The sequence below is a fragment of the Marmota monax genome, unplaced genomic scaffold (genome assembly GCF_021218885.2).
Source record: "Marmota monax isolate L192 unplaced genomic scaffold, Marmota_monax_Labrador192_F-V1.1 WCK01_AAM20220418_F8-fsc00314, whole genome shotgun sequence".
In the NCBI taxonomy this organism is placed as follows: domain Eukaryota; kingdom Metazoa; phylum Chordata; class Mammalia; order Rodentia; family Sciuridae; genus Marmota; species Marmota monax.
The window spans coordinates 312,226-331,266 of NW_026692675.1; the positions used below are offsets into that span (position 1 = coordinate 312,226).

The 19,041-nt window shown below is 37.5% G+C and overlaps 1 pseudogene; it reads left to right on the top strand.

The window, feature by feature from the left end:
- Positions 1-741: 741 nt before the first annotated feature.
- Positions 742-13,889, top strand: LOC124093950 (homeobox protein TGIF2-like; annotated as a pseudogene).
- Positions 13,890-19,041: the final 5,152 nt, after the last annotated feature.

Here is a 19,041-nt window from a genome sequence, read left to right on the forward strand (position 1 = left end):
AAATTTGTTTCTATACAAATAAATGTCTTTATTTTTATTTAATAGAATTGATATTTGAAGTAAATTTAAATTTAGAATTGAAACTTCTTTTTCTTACAGGTTTCAGTTAAAGAGACCTGATAATGTTTACAATCAATGCAAATATATAAAAGACGGCCAGTTACTTGATGGAGATTGCAAAGAACGTGGTTATTGCATATGTAAGAAGACAGCACATGGAGATTAAGTTTTTAAAATTATAAGAAAAAAAAAAAGACAAAACTTTTCCAAGATGATTTTCATTTCATTTAAGAAAAATCTTTAATTTCCTGAAAATAAGCATCTTTAAGATATTGAACACCTTTCAATATAATTTGAAATAAATATAATACCAATTAAGTTTATACTTGTTAACTAAAAAGATTCAAATACCTTAGTATTAAAGAACATGAAGTCAAAAAGAGTAAGGATGAAATAAAGAAATTTTAAAGTGCAGAAAAAAAAAAGGCCTCACAAAGCTCTGATGATTGAAGGTTTAAGTTCTTCAAATTTTCAAAAACTGTTCAAAATAAAAGTTAAGCCACTTTACATATCTTCATCATCTTTCCTCTGTTTCATCATAATGACCTACGACTAATTGGGGGATGAGAATAGATGTGACCTTCAAAGAGTGAGTTTTTCCACCAGTATAAAAAGTAAATGATTGGAAATATTTGTAAAGAACCAAGAAATTTTAAAACTTTTCTTGGTTCAAAAGTAGGCATGGAAAGTGAAAACAAGCAACTTTTAAGAAAATATCCTAAGGTATATTTTGACTTTTGAAATTATATTTGCATTTATAATCTTAAGAATGAAGTACTCTAATAAATAACCAATAAACAATAAATAACCAACAAAAAATAGCAAATTTTAAAATAACCTGAAACAAATGAACTCGACTATATGTTAAACTGGTGATACTATTTCACAGAGAAAAGAATTGACTTATGTAATTCTTCTAGGGATAGGAGAATAACTACAGCATGAAAAAGCATTTTAACTAAACAAAGATATAGCATTCATTATAAGCATACAACTTATAAATAGCTTCAAAATATATATACAAAAATATTTGAGAGAAGTACTAGGATAAATAGAAAAAATCAATTTAATAAAAGATTTTAAAATATCTCTTTAAACTATTAAGAAAGAGGAAAAAAGTTCAAGAAATAAGATTTGAATGAGAAAATTAGCAATCTTTTCTATTAACATACAAAGAACAAATATTAAGTAATTAAAGAATACTATTTTTTTACAATCTAACATTTTTATTTATATATGATAGTGGAATGCATTAAAATTCTTATTACACATATAGAGCACATTTTTTTCATATCTCTGGTTGTATACACAGTATATTTACACCAATTTGTGTCTTCATACATGTACGTTGGATAATTATGTCCAACACATTCCACCATTATTTATAACCCCCTGCTCCCTCCCTCCCCCTCCAACCCCTCTGCCTTATTTAGAGTTCATCTATTTCTCCCATGCTCCCTTTCCCTATCCCACTATGAATCAGCCTCCTTATATTAAAGAAAACATTTGGCATTTGGTTATTTGGAATTGGCTAACTTCCCTTAGCATTATCTTCTCTAACTCCATTTACCTGCAAATGCCATGATTTTATTCTCTTTTATTGCTGAATAATATTCCATTATGTATATATGCCACATTTTTTTTATCCGTTCATCTATTGAAGGACATTGAGGTTGGTTCCACAGTTTAGCTATTGTGAATTGTGCTGCTATAAACATGGATGTGGCTGTGTTCCTGTAGTATGCTATTTTTAACTCCTTTGGGTATAAACCCAGGAAAAGGATAGCTGGGTCAAATGGTGGTTCCATTCCCAATTTTCCAAGAAATCTCCATACTGTTTTCAATAGGAGAGAACTCCAAATTTATTTTATGCCAGTGGGCCCAAAGGAAATCAGATTCCAAATTCTGAGCACCCATCACCAGTTTTTCACAACATTTATAGGCTGTCCAATGTCATAAATTTTCTGGTCTAAGCCAGTTGTGCAGGGGGTTTCAAGTGGGAAGCATAGAAAGTGATGGTGGGGGAGGGGCTGGCTCCAGAGGGACCTTGCACTTCAAAGGAAAATCTCAGAGGAAGTCATTTACAATCCTAAAGGTAGGAGTGGAGGGTGCTAATCAAATTCCCAGAAGATGAGCTGCCTAGAAACAGGAGGGGAACTCTTCCTTTCCAGGCACTAATTCTCAGGACCCTGTCCTGAGTTTGTTTTGCATCCAGGGTTGGGTTAGTTACCCATTACATTGTGGTTTTAACTACAGATGGCAAAATGCAAATGCAAGGATGAATAAATATAAAAACAGCCAGATGTGTTGCTTCGAGTTTATAATCCCAGTTACTCAGGAAAATGAGGCAGGGTGATCAAAAGTTTGAGAGCAGCCTGGGTAACTTAATGAGATCTTTCATCAAAATAAAAAAGGCAGAGAAGGTGAGGGGAAGGAGTTTAGTAGTTAAGCACTTGCCTAACGTGTGAGGCCCTGATTTTAACTCCCAGTACTGCAACAACAAAAATGCCGATGAAGAAGAAGAAGAAGATGATGATGATGATGACAATTAAAAGTTGATCAAAACATAAACTTACAGATACTTAAGAATGAATAGAAAAAGAATTTAAATAAATAGGCCATATGTAACCTGTGAAATTATATCAATCAGACTAAACTCTATGTAATTTAAACCCCAGAAAGGAGAGAGAATAATAGTAATAATTTAAGAAATACTGTTAAAAATTTTTCCCATTTTATAAGGAACAAAATCTTACAACCAAAATGTTCAGCTAGTTCAGGATAAAGTGATCTCTCTCTCTCTCTCTCTCTCTCTCTCTCTCTCTCTCTCTCTCTCTCTCTCACACACACACACACACACACAAAACACACTACTAAATTAATCAAAGAAAAATGTGAATAAAAAGTGAAAACAAAAAATTTAAAAGCTGCCAGGGAGTAATATATTCCATGTTAGAGAAAAAAAATTATGGTGATTGACTTCAGAAACAAAGGAACAACAAATTTAACTTGATGAAAGAGACAAAAACAAATCAAAATAATTCTGCCAATTTATAATTTTATATCAAGTATGTCATTTTAATATATAGTTAAAAATTAAGTGAGGTCTTCTGGTTCCATCAAGTAGCATCACTCCAAAAAGTTTCTCAGCAACTAAAAGGTATGCACACCTTGAGCAAGCATAGGAAGACCCCCCACCAAGAGTGAAAAGAACAAAGCAGACTTCACAGGGGTTTCTGGATTTAATAAATAACACAGTGGTGTGTTCTCTAGGCACCCTTATTACTTCCCATATGGCTCAGACTTCTGAAATGGTCAGAAGTCTCCAACATAGAAGGGTCAAAAAAGAGCAAAACAAACAAACAAAAATCTCCAAAGAAGCTGGGCATGGTGGGGTTAAGGTGCTGAGGCAAGAGGATCACAAGTTCAAAGTCTCCCTAGCAACCTACCAAGGCCCTAAGCAACTTAGACTCCTGTCTCAAAATAAGAAATAAAAAGGGCTGGGGATGTTGCTCAGTGATAAATAACCCCTGGTTCAATTCCTGGTATGAAAAAAAAAAGTTCTCCAAAATACAGTACTGGCAACAGATCAAACTACAGAAATCTTTGGTGATTTCTGCCCTACTTTAGATAGATATTATCAGTGTTTTCACTGATGAGTCCTTCCTACTCACATGATGAAGTTTGAACATTAGAGAAGCATGTCAAGGCAAGTATATAAAGTAGGGTTTATTTAAAAAGGGGTAATATAGACTTCTTTAGGAAGGGAGAAGAGGACCATAGCTGGTATCCTGGTATCTCCAGAACCAAGGTATTCTGAACTTTTTATATGGTCTACTCTTCCTTTGTTCTCCTGCCCTCTTGCCCTTATCTTTTTCCTTCCTGCATACTTGAACAGGCCCAGGAATGCTCAGTGGGAGGACCAAAAGGTGGGAAATAGGTGGGCTGAAGAGGGAAGAGCAGGGTGGTACAGCCCAGGACACATTAATTAACAACCTTATGGATCCCTGAAGAGAGGGGCAATTCCTGTTACCCTGTCAACTGGCTGGAGCAGGGGCAAGTTCTTGATAAGGGTGGAGGAAGGGCTCTTAAGTAATTAACATTTCAATCCTTCAGGGGGCAGTCTCCAACTTCCCTTCATTCAAAGTTGGCTTCACTTGATCTGACCTGACTCGATTTACCTATCTATACTGACTGCCTGTCTAATTCTGGCTTCATCAGGACAAATATCACCTTCCAACACCCCCTACCCCCATGCTACCATTTCTGCAAAACTAAATGCAGAATTGTTTTTAGTCTCCACCTCAGCCCTCTTTGCTCACCAGCAATTGGAGCTCTAATTCCCCCTCCATAGTAATGTTAATGAGGTTGCTTGGGAAGCTGATCCTGAGCCACAGTCATATTCAGAAGCAAGAAGGCAACACAACACTGGGATGTAAACTTGCAACTCCCCAGAGAGCAATGAGCACCATGAGTCAGTGCCCTATTTTTATTAGTATTGTGTCAAGGGGACAGGGAGAAGCTGATTTCACACTCCAATTCGGAAGCAACCAAATGGTGAGGTCTGTGTCCCACTTCCACAGGAGAAGTAAGACAATATCAGAATAGCCAACAGGAGAAATAGACTTCTACCCCACCATCCATCTGCAGTGAGATGGTGTAAGTCAATGCCCTGATTTTCTGAAGATGCTGTCAGAGGGACACTGTGGGAAGGGGCAGCCAAGACTCCTGTCTCTCTGCTACAACATAGCAGGAAAACTGCATTAGGGGAAAAGGGGTTAGTTCATAGAGTCTTACAATTAAATATCCAAAATGTCTACAAAGCAATAGAAAATCACTCATTATGACAGCAACCTGGAAACCACAACATGAATGAGAAAAGACAACAATGTGAGATAATTACAGTGAGAATTTTCATCTGACAAAGATTTTATGCAACATTATTTAAAAATACTTCTGTGAGTTAAAATTTGTTTTGAATTTGTAAACATCACAAAAGAAATATAAAAAAGAATTAATAAGTATTTCCAGTCTCCTTAATTTCTACTTGCCAGGCACTTTTCCTGAGTTAATATTCTCATTAGGTATGTTATATATTTCTAGTATTTTTAACCTTACATTCAGAAAGCATATCTGTCTCTTTTGCTACAGTTTTTTTTTTCAAAATCTTTCAAAGCTATTTTCTTTAATTTAAAAAAAAAATTTAGTTATCAATGCATATTTATTTATTTATTTATATACAGTGCTGAGAATTGAACCCAGTGACTCATGTATGCTACGCAAGTGCTCTATCACTGAGCCACTACTGCAGCCCCTATTTTCTTTAATTTATTATAAGCAAAAATCGTTTTCTATTAATGTTCAGCTCCAAAGGTAATTTTTTAAAACTGTAGAATTTTTAAAACTTTTCAACTTATTTGAAAATATTATCCCTCACAGAAAAATTGCGTAAAATGCATTCTGAGATGCATTCAGTTTTAGCCTGATATATATTTTTCTTTGATATTATAATGTTAATAACATAGAAAAATATTAATAGACGTTATAAATTTATATAAAAAGGAACTAAATGGAAATTATAAAAATAAATACAGTTACAACAATAAAACTCATTGGTTGGACTCAATAGTATAAGAAAGATAACATAGGAAGTAATCAGAGGATATACAAACAAAAATAATTTCAAGTCACATAGGAAAAGAGGAGCAGGTCCCCAATTGGGCTGAGGGAGCTGAAGCCCCCCCATCCCTCCCGAGATGTGGCATTTCTGAGGCTCATCCAAGGTCCAACCTAGCTCCTAGGCACTGGGAGTGATCTGGTTGAGGACAAAGGCTTCCTCTAGCTAGCAGGCCAGAGGAGACACAGATGAAACTCTCCCAAGGAATCCCTGAAGATCCTCCAGAATTATCTGTACTTGCACCCCTGCAAGGCCTGTCCCTCAGCGCATAAGCTGAGCCTTTCTGGGCAGACCATCCTCTTGGTGCTGCAGATATGCAACTAGTTCATCTAGGTCCATTGGCAGCTTCTTCCAGATGTGCTTTGGAAGGACTGTAAGGATCCTAATCAGTTCATCATTTTCTGCCTTAGTGGTAAGGCCTCAGAAGTGGCCCTGTCTGGTGAAAACAGCCCCTTGGTATTGGCCATATCTGTACCCCAACCAAAGTGCTCTCTTTGTGTGTTTCATGACATTCCACATAGGCTAGGGTGAAAAGCCAGCACCCCCTTCCCACAGGGGGAACTGAGGTCCCCCAAGTCCCTAGTGATCCCTGGTAGTACACTTGCCCTGCTGACCAGGACAGATGCTGGGAGTTCTGCAGGTGGATTCATCAACACACTACCGCCCACACTCCCAGAGCAGGACAAGAAGGACTTCAGCAGTTCCCATCTGTTGGAAGAGGTGGCTGTGGGGAGCCATTCTCACACGTGACTGGGCAACTCCTGGTTTGGGTCTGAGGCACTCTGGCTAAACTGTGTCGGAGCTTTCCCAACCCTCTCCTGGTGCGAGAGCCTGTCCGTGTGGGGGTGTGACTTGACCACTGACCCTGGGGCCAATCACTGACCCTGACCTTGGAGTGCTGCCCCCCTCAACCTTCATTGGATGGAATTCTCCCCTAAATTTCTTGTTCCCCAATAAAAGGCTACTCCCTGGCATGCTCTCTCTCTCTCTCTTCCTGCTAGCCCTGAGTAATCCATTCTGCCCTACCGGGTAGTTCGAGGTGTGAGTCAGAGGGAGAGTTGTCTCAGACCTGGTCATAAAAAAAGGTAACTGAGTCTATGTGTTTATTTCGATCTCACTAGCTAACTTTTATGCCAAGAACCTCTTTAATGAAACCAGTGCGCTGGTCGCATGGTGGAATTTGGCACCCATGAGGGGGGGCATTCTAGATTAGCTAGATTGGGAACGCGCTATAAAGATAAAGATAAAGGAATTGGTGACAATTTAGAGTCACAAAAGTACCTGGAGATATTGAAGGAAAGAGACGTTAAATTAATTAAAATGAGAAATTCAACTTCTACGGATAAGGAAATGTATCTGACTATTTTAGACACTATAATTAATCAGAAAGGAAAACAGATAAAGAAGGCTCAGTTATTACAATTCTTAAAGATTGTAGGCGAATTTTGCCCTTGGTTTTGTGAACAAGAGTCCCCAAATATACTTACTTGGGAGAAACTAGTGAAGCCAGATTTAAAGTTAGGTAGTCAGTGTAGTTAGGTAGATCGGGTCTAATGCCGAGTGAAATCTAAAATGGAGGCCATGCTGGCAATGATTCCGGGAAACGCAGGACAACTCAAGGAATGTTAATGAAGTCCTAAAAGGCCCTAGGCCAAAGTCCACCTCAAAGAAATGTTAATGAACAGCCCCCAGCAAAAAGGTGCTGACTCAGAAGTCCTTCCTGACCAGATTACTTCTTTGGCCCACCTGTGTCCCACCCCTCAGGCCTTCCAACCTACATTCCATCACCAAAACTATAAAAAGGGGAAACAACCCCACTTCCACGGATTCCACCTCTTGGGTCCCCTTCTTCCTCCGGGAGAAGTCTTTTCTGCTGTCCTTTAATAAACTTCTAATTTCTACTCTGACCTTGCCTCGGCGTGCTTCTTTGGTGTTATTCTTCAACATTGGGGAAGCAAGAACTCGTCACCAGTCAACAGCGGTAACACTAGGAAGGAAGTTACAAAAAGTTTGTCTTTCTAATGAATTACCTGGAGGCATAGAAAATATTCAGAAAACTTGGATGGCTCTGGAAGTTTGTCTTTTTGAATATATGGGCCAGAGTTCATGGCCCCCTGAAGATCTATTAAAAGGCATTCAGAGAGCTATTAGGTCTATTCAAATGGAAAATCCGCCTGAGGCTAAGTTAATACCCTTTCCCTTGAGCAGTTTAAAAACAAAGGCTCTAGGGGCTAAAGCGAAAGTTAGGAAAGTGACTTTAAACTTGCATGATCATGCTAGCCTGCAGGGAGATTATAGAGAGGAAGGTCATAGAGAAGAAACCTCCACAGTCCTAGAAAGTCCTCCAGAAGAGGTAGACGATCTTCCTGGAGAAGAAAATCCGGAAGAGATTCTTAGAGAGGCACAGAGTCCTTCTCCACCATGTGGCTTAGAAACCCAATTTCAAAATGGCGACAGCGCAGATTCTTCCCACGACTTGCAGTCCGAGGGAGAAGAATCAGACGTTGAAATTCAGGACTTACAGAGAAATTTTAACAGGCTGTGTTTAACACTGCCTGCCCAGGCTATTTGAATTCAGCCATTACCTGCTAAAAGGACAAAATTTAACAGGTACTCTGAATTAACAATGACTTTTCTTACCCCGTTCCAGCGAGGTATTAAGAAAGCACAGGAAGCCAGGGAAGATATTAGCGGTTTTCAACTTTTTCCAGTTTTTGAACAAGTTAATGAGCAAGATCAGAGAGTTAGGGTTCATGCTGTAATCCCATTTAAAACCATTAAGGAACTAAAAAGTGCATGTGAGACGTATGGTCCGAATACGCCTTTTGTACAGAGCCTGATAGATAATATTTGCTCACAGCCCCTCCCATCTAGTGATTGGATTTCGTTAGCTAGATCTTGTTTGAGTGGAGGAGATTTCTTACTTTGGCATTCTTATTGGACTGATTTTTGTACTGAACAGGCAGAAAGAAATAGAAGACAGAATTTACAGACTCCAGTAGAAATGTTTTTAGGAACAGGTGAATTTTCTGATTTAGAAAGACAGTTAAATTATGAATTTGTAATATATGATCAAATAACTGATTGTGCAAAAAGTGCCTGGAAGCAGATAGTCTCAAAAGACCAATCCAATTTAGTTCTTACCAAAATCAGGCAGGGTGCGAATGAGCCGTACTCAGATTTCGTAGCCCGATTGTACCAGACTGCAAACAGGTCGATCGGGGACCCGGGGGCATGTGAGTTTATTGTTAAGCAACTGGCATTTGAAAATGCAAATAAATATTGTCAGGACGTTCTTAGGCCGCACCGTAAAAAAGGGACAGTTTCTGAATTTATCCGCTTATGTTCTGAGATAGACTCTACCCATTTGCAGACAGTAGCCCTAGCTGCGGCACTGAAAGAAACGTTAAAGCCGCAAGAATTAGTATGAAAGCCCCACGGGAGATGCTATATTTGCGGGAAAAATAACCATTTTGTGCGCGCGGATGTCGCATACGCAATTTTAAGTTCAGGGCTCCATCTACTGGTGATAATAGATATTGCAGGACTCAATCCCACATGGTGAATCAAGATGGCGTGAATGAGCCCGCCTTCTTGTCATCATTTCCGCCTGGCCAGAACACAAACTTCCAGCCGGCCCTCCCCCAGCTGAAAATGAGGAAGTAGGTGATGGTTGCGCAATGTGACGTCATCACATCAACCATGGGGGCCGCCATCTTTAATTTTACCAGAGCAGAACAAACAGTTTCCGTACAAACCTCTAATAATTTTCAAAAGCTATTAGGAGATATTAATTGGCTGAGGCCATCCTTAAAACTAACTACTTCTGAGTTAAGTCCTTTATTTCAGATATTACAAGGAAATCCTTCTCCAACCTCTCCACGTCAGCTAACCTTAGAAGCTAAAACAGCTTTAAAAAGAGTTGAGTGTGCAATTAAAAATGCACAACTTACTAGAATTGATCCTAAAGAAATAGTGTATTTATTAATATTTCCAACTGAGCATACTCCAACAGGAGCCATATGGCAAAGATTAGAAGTTATTGAGTGGATTTATTTATCCCACTCCCCTCGAAAAACATTAATTCTTTTTCATGATTCCCTAGCTCAATTAGTAATTAAGGGCAGAACTAGGATTTTACAATTAATTGGATCTGAGCCTGATGTCATAATTATTCCATTTTCTGTTCAACAGACTAATTGGCTTTTTCAAACTTCTAACTCATGGCAGATAGCTTTTGCTGATTTTCCTGGCCAGATAGATAGCCATTACCCTCGTGATAAGATTATCCAATTTGCATCATTAACGTCACTTATTTTTCCAAAGATTGTACGTGCACATCCTATAGATGAAGTTTTATCGGTGTTCACTGATGGTTCAAGCTCAGGTAAAGCAGGTTTTTATAGTCATGTTCACACAGAGGTAATGCAAACTTCTTATACTTCTGCCCAAAGAGCAGAGCTTCAAGCTCAGATTTGTGCCTTAAATTACTTTTCAAATGAGCCTATTAATATTTATTCTGACAGCTTATATGCAGTCAGAGTTACCAAAAATATTGAAACTTCAGTTATTGGGTATACTTCATCACAAGAGTTATTTGAATTATTTCATAATTTACAGAAGGCAGTGCTAATGCGAAAATACCCATGTTTCATAGGACACATACGAGCTCATACTAATCTTCCAGGACCTTTAGTTTCAGGTAATGACAAAATTGATAAATTAGTAACTTTTTGTCAACAGATGTCTTCATATGACTGTGCACTAGCTTGCCATTCCTTGCATCATCAAAATGCTTCTAGCTTACGTAAAAAATTTAATATTACCAGAGAACAAGCTCATCAAATTGTAAGCCAATGCCCTAAGTGTGTTATTCGCACTCCATCTCCACCATCAGGGGTAAATCCCCATGGATTAAAAACAAATCAAATATGACAAATGGATGTAACTCATATTCCTCAATTTGGTAAACAATGTTATGTGCATGTCATAGTGGACACTTATTCCAGATTTATTTTTGCCACAGCACGTACTAAGGAAAATACTCAACATGTAATTTCTCATTGCCTAGCAGCTTTTTCTGTGTTAGGGTGCCCTATGCAGATTAAAACATATAATGCTCCAGCTTACGTAAGTTCTTCTTTTCAAAAATTTTGCCAAGAGTTTCAAATTAATCATAAAACAGGAATTCCTTATAACCCCCAAGGTCAAGCCATTGTGGAACAAGCTCATTTATCTATTAAGCTTCAATTACAAAAATTAAAGGGGGGGAATAGGATTATGACTCCTCAAAATAGCCTCAATCATGCTTTGTTCGTTTTAAATTTTTTAAACTGTGACGCTGAAGGTCACACTGCTGCTGAGAGGCAAATGTCTCCCTCAGTAACAGGCCCTTTAGGCAGAGTTTTGTGGAAAGATTTACAGACCGGTCAATGGAAAGGCCCAGACCCAGTGCTTATGTGGGGCAGAGGTCATGCTTGTATCTTTCCAGAAGGTGCTTTTCATCCTATTTGGATGCCTGAACGTGCAATCAGACATGGAAGAGATAGAACCCAATTCAAGCGACTCAAGATCGACCCAGAGGAGCCCCTATCCAAAAGGAAGAGACATCGGAAAAATGAAGAAAGACCAGACTGACCCAGCCGAAAAGCTGATTTCATGGGAAGACGTGAAGAAGCTAACAACACAGGCTTCCTGAATACTTTGACTCCTAGGAAAGAAGAGGACCCCAGTGATGATGGTAGCAACAGTAATTGCCCTGCTGGGCTGTCAGGTAAAGGGGAATCAGATAGACACTTACTGGACATATTTCCCAGATCCACCCCTGGTACACCCAGCTGTGTGGACTGGAGAATCTATTCCAGTATTTACTAATGACTCATTCATGATGGGAGGATTTACAGATACTCATATTACTCCCAATCATGTGACTAGATATAATTATTCTGGCTACAGTGCCCAATTATCTTTGTGTTGGTTCCACGATAAACATGCTGGCTGTCTGAAAGTATCATTCGAGGAAAAGACAGCGATTGGTAGACCTAGACTGACAAATAATTCTATTTATGGAGACTTAAAACCTTATACTAGATCAGTAATTAAGATGGGACTTTCCCATAACAAGCCAGTCATTTCTGCAAAACCTCCACAGATACCCCACTGTCCAAATAGTTCTACAATTGAGATTGGCACCTTTCCTAGATGGATGGATTGTGTAAATACTTTTCCTGTACAACATAAGGTGTCTAAAGATAGTGGGTATATTTTAGACTGGTCTCCAAAAATTGATAAGAGACAATTATGAAGAAATTCTGCTATGACACCTGCAGGATTTGTTAGTAATATTTTGACTTATAGTGAAGGTGGTATTCAAAAGGATGTTTGGTGCTTAATTGCTGCCTCAGAATTCTTACATTTTACAGACAAGCCTTTACCAAAATTTGTTGGCAAGAACTGTAAGGAGGGATCTTGCTATGGCTTATGAGCCTGTGTCCAGTCTCCTTATGTTTTAATTATTGGAAATGTAAAAGTTAAATGGATAGATGACAGATATATTGTTACTTGTAACAAATGTAACCTAACCAATTGTATTACTAGGTATAATGGAGGAAAAGGAGTGCTGATACTTCATCAGCCCTCTTTTGTTTTATTACCTGCTAATATTTCAGAGCCATGGTATGCTGATACTGGTTTACAAGTCTTGCAGCAAATTCATGCCCAGCTAGCAAGACCTAAACGTGCTATTGGAGTTATAATTGTTGGTGTTTTGGTGCTAGTCTCTTTTATTGCCTCCACTGTCTCTGAATCTCTGACATTGTCTCAAAATATTCAGCATGCAAAGTTTCTTAATAGTTTAACTCAAAATACTTCCAAGGCTCTGCATAATCGAGTAAATATTGATGAAAGGATTGAGACTAAATTAAATGCCTTAGAGGCGACTGTTATAGACATAGGTAATGAACTTTCAGCCTTAAGATTTAAAGAAAGGCTTAAATGCCACGCAAATTATAAATATGTGTGTTTACAGCTGCCAAGTACAACGCTCCTCTCTGGGATTGGGAGAAGGTTAAAAACCATTTGTTAGGTATTTGGCAAAATAGTAATAATAGCTTGGATATTCTGGAACTTCATCACCATATCCAAGACATTCAAAGTAATAAAACTGATTTTTCGGATCCTTCTTTTTTGGCTAACCAAATATTGAAGGAGTTGAATGGATTCAACCCTGGAAATATTCTTAAACACTCAGCCTGGTACATTATTGGATTATTCTCTTTGCTGTTAATTCTCTTTTGTGTTGTAATTATAGGATGGCGAGTCTTCGGAACAAGAATACAGAAACTCCAAAGAGTGAAACACTGCCTCATTTTTAAGAAAAGAAAGGAGGAATATGTGGGGAGCCATTCTCACACGTGACTGGGCAACTCCTGGTTTGGGTCTGAGGTGCTCTGGCTAAACTGTGTCGGAGCTTTCCCAACCCTCTCCTGGTGCGAGAGCCTGTCCGTGTGGGGGTATGACTTGACCACTGACCCTGGGGCCAATCACTGACCCTGACCTTGGAGTGCTGCCCCCCTCAACCTTCATTGGATGGAATTCTCCCCTAAATTTCTTGTTCCCCAATAAAAGGCTACTCCCTGGTGTGCTCTCTCTCTCTCTCCTGCTAGCCCTGAGTAATCCCTGCTGCCCTACCGGGTAGTTCAAGGTGTAAGTCAGAGGGAGAGCCATCTCGGACCTGGTCATAAAAAAAGGTAACTGAGTCTGTGTGTTTATTTCGATCTCACTAGCTAACTTTTATGCCAAGAACCTCTTTAATGAAACCAGTGCGCTGGTCACATGGTGGAAGGTGGCCATGCAGAGAGGTGCTGAGATGGAGCTTCAGAAGCACCAGGACCTAGCACCAAGATCCTGCACACTCCTATGTCTTTTAGTTTCTGAGAACCCCAAGTTTCCTGGGCCCAGCCTAGGAAAGCAGCCTGGAACAACAGATCCCAGGGATTCTCTGGAGAAGCAACAGCAGCACTATGCCTATCTTTGGTCTCTTAGTCTCATCACTGACGTGGCCTGGAGACAGAGTCAGCAGAGAGATCCCTGTCACAATGCAGTGATGCCAGCTTGCATTTTCCTGCTGAAGATCTTTGGACAGAGGAGATGAACCCCTTGCTTGGCAATGATCCATAGAAAACTCTCTAGAAGGGAAGTGAACCCTGAACCCAGAACAGATGGCTTGAATCTCCTTGAGCACCCCTGGTCTGACTTTAGGTCTTTGGTCTTGCATTGCTGAGTGGAGGCTATCTGATTTATTGATTTCATGATAGAAAACAAAATTCAAATGTATATTTATATAATGTTTATGCCCAACTTACTTTTAAAAAGAAGACACAGACTGAACTTAAAAAAATGAGGACTATTATCAGAGATGAAGAAGATATCATAATGATATTATGAAGAATTCATCAAGAAGACACAATGTTCCTAGATGACCACATCCAACTTCAAAACATTTGAAGCAAAATTTAACATAATAAAACAAAAGTAGAGACATGATCACAGATGAAGCTATTAATACTAATGATAAAATGAGCAGAAAAATAAAGTTATTTAAAATTAGAAGATGATATCAATCAAAGAAAAATAGTTTAAGTTTACATAATATTATTACATTAAGAAAAGGAATATTCAGCAGTGCGTGGTGGCACATGCCTGTAATTCCAGTGACCTGGGTGGCTGAGGAAGGAGGATCAAAGTTAGCCTCAGCAAAAGTGAGGCAGGCACTAAGCAACTCAGTAAGACCCTGTCTCTAAATAAAATACAAGCTAGGGCAGGGGATGTGGTTGAGTGGTTGAGTTCCCTTGAGTTCAATCTCCAGTACCCATTCTCCTCTCCAAGAAAAAAAAAAAAAGAAAAGGAATATTTATTATTTCAAGTGATTATAAAGCAATTTGAAATGTAGAACATATGCTGGACCATATATTGTATTCAAATTAAATAGCAACCTGGCTTTGAAGAAGGAAAAAGTTCTCACAATTCTCCTGCTGAAGCAAATAGAAAAAAAATGGGTGACAGGTAAAATGCAGAACTACATTTGCAACTACATGAAAAGAAATACACAGTAAGTTTCACAAAGGTCTTAACTTTCTGCCTGGAGCCACAATCTGATCACCAGTCCTACAGAGGCATCAGAGACAGACATATGGAGGTCATTGATTTGAGAATACAAACATCAGAATGTAGGCCAAACAAGAACAGTGTTTCAGAATAAAAGAAGTTACACAGAAAAACAAAAATTAACAGCTCAAGATATGTGCATAGGATCTCTTGGAAATTTTGCTAAATATTTAAATCACATTTACATATGTTGAAAATATGAGGCTGGCCAAAGAATGACAATGGGCTGTAAATTGAACAATAGACATAGGTGGAGACTCCTTATTAGTTACTGAAACATTCAATAAATACTCCAGACTTACTAGGTATCACAGGTAGAGTAAAATCACAATCCAACAAACTAAAAAGCAACCCTTGAAAGAATCAAACTTGTCCATAGGTGATCTCTAATTTTCTGCCAGAACAAAGCCCAACAGTATTTCTTTTTTTTTTTTAATTTTTTATTGTTGGTTGTTCAAAACATTACATAGTTCTTGATATATCATATTTCACACTTTGATTCAAGTGAGTTATGAGCTCCCATTTTTACCCCATCAGATTGCAGAATCACATCAGTTACACATCCATTGATTTACATATTGCCATACTAGTGTCTGTTGTGTTCTGCTGCCTTTCCTATCCTCTACTATCCCCCTCCCCTCCCCTCCCCTCCACTCCCCTCTTCTCTCTCTGCCCCCTCTACTGACATTCATTTGTCCCCCTTGTATTATTTTTCCCTTTCCCCTCACTTCCTCTTGTATGTACTTTTGTATAACTCTGAGGGTCTCCTTCCATTTCCATGCAATTTCCCTTCTCTCTCCCTTTCCCTCCCACCTCTCATCCCTGTTTAATGTTAATCTTCTTCTCATGCTCTTCGACCCTACTCTGTTCTTAGTTACTCTCCTTATATCAAAGAAGACATTTGGCATTTGTTTTTTAGGGATTGGCTAGCTTCACTTGGGGGGGGGGGGCGGATTATGCTAAGCCCAACAGTATTTCAAGAAAACAAATTCAGACATTACCACAGTAATAGCCAGTGTCACCGATATTGGGTTGAAACTTTTAAACTTTTCTATTTGAAAATAGAAAAGTGTAATCGATAATGAGGGGAGGGTAAATAAAAATAAGTCCCAAATGACAGAGATAATAGAATTGATAGGAAAAAAAAACTTTGAAATAGCAAGTATGAATATACTCAAACATTTAAAGAAAAAGATGAGCCTAATAAAGTGAGAAATGGAAGATTTAGAAAATATCCAAATGAAATTCCTCCAAATGAGAAGTACATTGTTATCCCTGAGTGGGATTAACAATAAATTAGACATTGCTATGAGTTGGATATGTGGTGCCCCCAAAAGCTCATGTGTGAGACAATGCAAAAATGTTCAGAGGTGAAATGACTAGATTAGGAGAGCTGTAACATAATTGGCAAATTAATCCACTTGAATGGATTAATCCTACCTGCCTACAGTTGTCCCTGGAGGAAGAAGGTCATTGTGAGGCATGACTTTGGGAATTATATTTCTCTTACACCTTGCTTTCCCTCTCTCTGCTTCCTGGATGTCATGAATTGAGCAGCTTTCCCCTGCCATACCCTCCCACCATCTTGTCCTGCTTCACCTCAGGCCCAGAGCTACGGAATCAGCTGACCATAAACTGAACTTCTGAAATTGAGCTAAAATAAACTTTTCTTTTTCTGAAATGTTCTTGTCTAGTCATTGGTCATAGCAGCAAGAAGCTGATTAACATAGACATGGTCAAAAGAAAAGAAAGAGAAACCAGGGAACTTCACAACAATAGGAACTGCTCAAAATGGAACACAGAAAAAAAAATGCTGACTAAAAATTAACATAGCTATAAGACACTGTTAAAGATGTGCATTTGGAGACTCCAAGAAAAAGAAGGTATATTTGGGTAGGAAAATATTTGAAGAGAGAATATGGCCACAATTTTCAAATTTGATGAATATTATCAAATCCACAGTTACAGATGTTGAATAAACTTTGAACAGTATAAAATGAAGAAAGAAAGCATGAAAAAATCATAACACAAGTTTCTGAAAAATCAGTATTCAGTGAAGCTGAAGAGAAAAGATATTGCACAGAGAAGAATAAAGGAAAGGATATCTGGAGACTTCACATCAGAAATTCACCAGACTTTCATTCAGGAACTATGCAAACCAAACATAATCTTGGAATTGTCATAACTGGGGATGTGGTGGGTAGGGGTTGCCAAGTTAGAACTTGTGAAAATAAAGAAAAAATAGAGACATTTCTTGAAAACAAAAGTTGAAAGAATTCATCAACAGCAGATCTCTTTTATAAAAAGAATTTCTTCTAAATTCTATTGTAGAACTTGACCCCAAACCAGAGAAAAAAGAAATAATAATAGAACTGATATACATGTTAATGAATATAAAGTTTATTTCCATTTTAACTTTTTAAAATAAAATCACCCTTTTAGGTAAAAAGTCATCAAAAGGATATGATAATTCCAAATGTTATGAATGTATTAGTAGAAGTTCAAAGTCTATGAAATGAAATTTGACAGAAGTAAAATGAAGGAAAAGATATATTGAGGGAAATTCTCTCTGTCATTGATAATATGAGCAGCAAATTAGCAACAAAAATATTAAAGAACCCCATCAAACAATTTGTCCTCATTGACATTTATATAACACTCACCCAACAACAAAAGAATGCATAATTTTCCCACGCACACAAACTTTTATTGAGATAGAACATACTCTGGTACATAAAAGAGATCTCAATAAATTTAAAAGAATTCAAATCATACAAAATTTCTCTTACAGTAATAAAATTAAACTAGAAATAATAGCATGTGTGTGTGTGTGTGTGCGTGTGTGTGCATGGAGACACACAAGTGTATCTGTTTGTGTAGGAGCACTGAAAATGTATAATGAACAGCAGTTACCTACTCTAAGACTGTAAAGGCTTTGGGGTGAGGGCAATTAATTTATCATTGCATTTTTTATATCACTCTTATTTAAATGAACAAATATTTATAAATGTTTTCATAAATATCTTTACATTATCACACCTTGATCAATTTTTTCATATTTTTATTATATATTAAATTGATTACTTTTAAATCTTTTCATGCAAATATTTTATTTCCCCTTTCATTTATAATTTCTTATTCAGTGAAAAATATTAAATACAAACTAATTTTTCTCCTCTTAAGCTTATTTCCAGTGGTTGGCTTTCAAGAGTAGAATTATAAATAAAAGACAGTAAAAATTAAATACAATTTTCAAAGGTTGATCTACAAGTATTCAGTAATTGAACAGCATAACTTACTTCTATTTTAAAAATATTGCAATTGAGATTAATGAAATACTGGTATCTTAAACATTCAGATAAATTTTCCTCTTTCTTTTTATTCTCAATTGACTGATTAGTGACTTATTATCAAAATTATTATTAAATAATTAATAGTCTAAATTTCCTACATATTACAGAATTGGATTTTCTTTTTTAAAAATTTTTATTGGTTCTTTTTAGTTACATATGACTGTAGAATCCATTTTGATATAATTATATAAACTGGCATTTATGTTATTCTAATTAGGACCCCATTCTTGTGGATGTACACAATGGTATGATTCACTATGATGTATTCATATATGTATATAGAAAATTATGCCAGATTCATTACATTGTCTTTCTTTTCCCACTTCCTCCCTTCCCTTCATTCTCTTTGGTCTACTCTACTGAATTTCTATTCTTCTCCTCATTCCTTATTTTGGCTATCATCCACATACCAGAGAAAACATTCAAACGTCGGTTTTAGGGGGACTGGTTTATTTCACTTGATTTGACAGTCTCCAGGTCCATCCATTTACCAGCAAATGTCATAAAGTCATCCTTCTTTATGGCTGAGTAATATCCCATTGTGTATATATACCACATTTTACTTATTCATTCATCTGTTAAAGGGCACCAAATTTGGCTCCATAGCTTAACTATTATGAATTGTGATGTATTGATATGGTTGTATCACTGTAGTATGCTGATTTAAAATCCTTTGGATATATACTGAGAAGTGGATAACTGGTCAAATGGTGGTGTTACTCCTAGTTTTCTGAGGAATCTACATACTGCTTTCCAGAGTTATTGCACCAATTTGCACTCCCACCA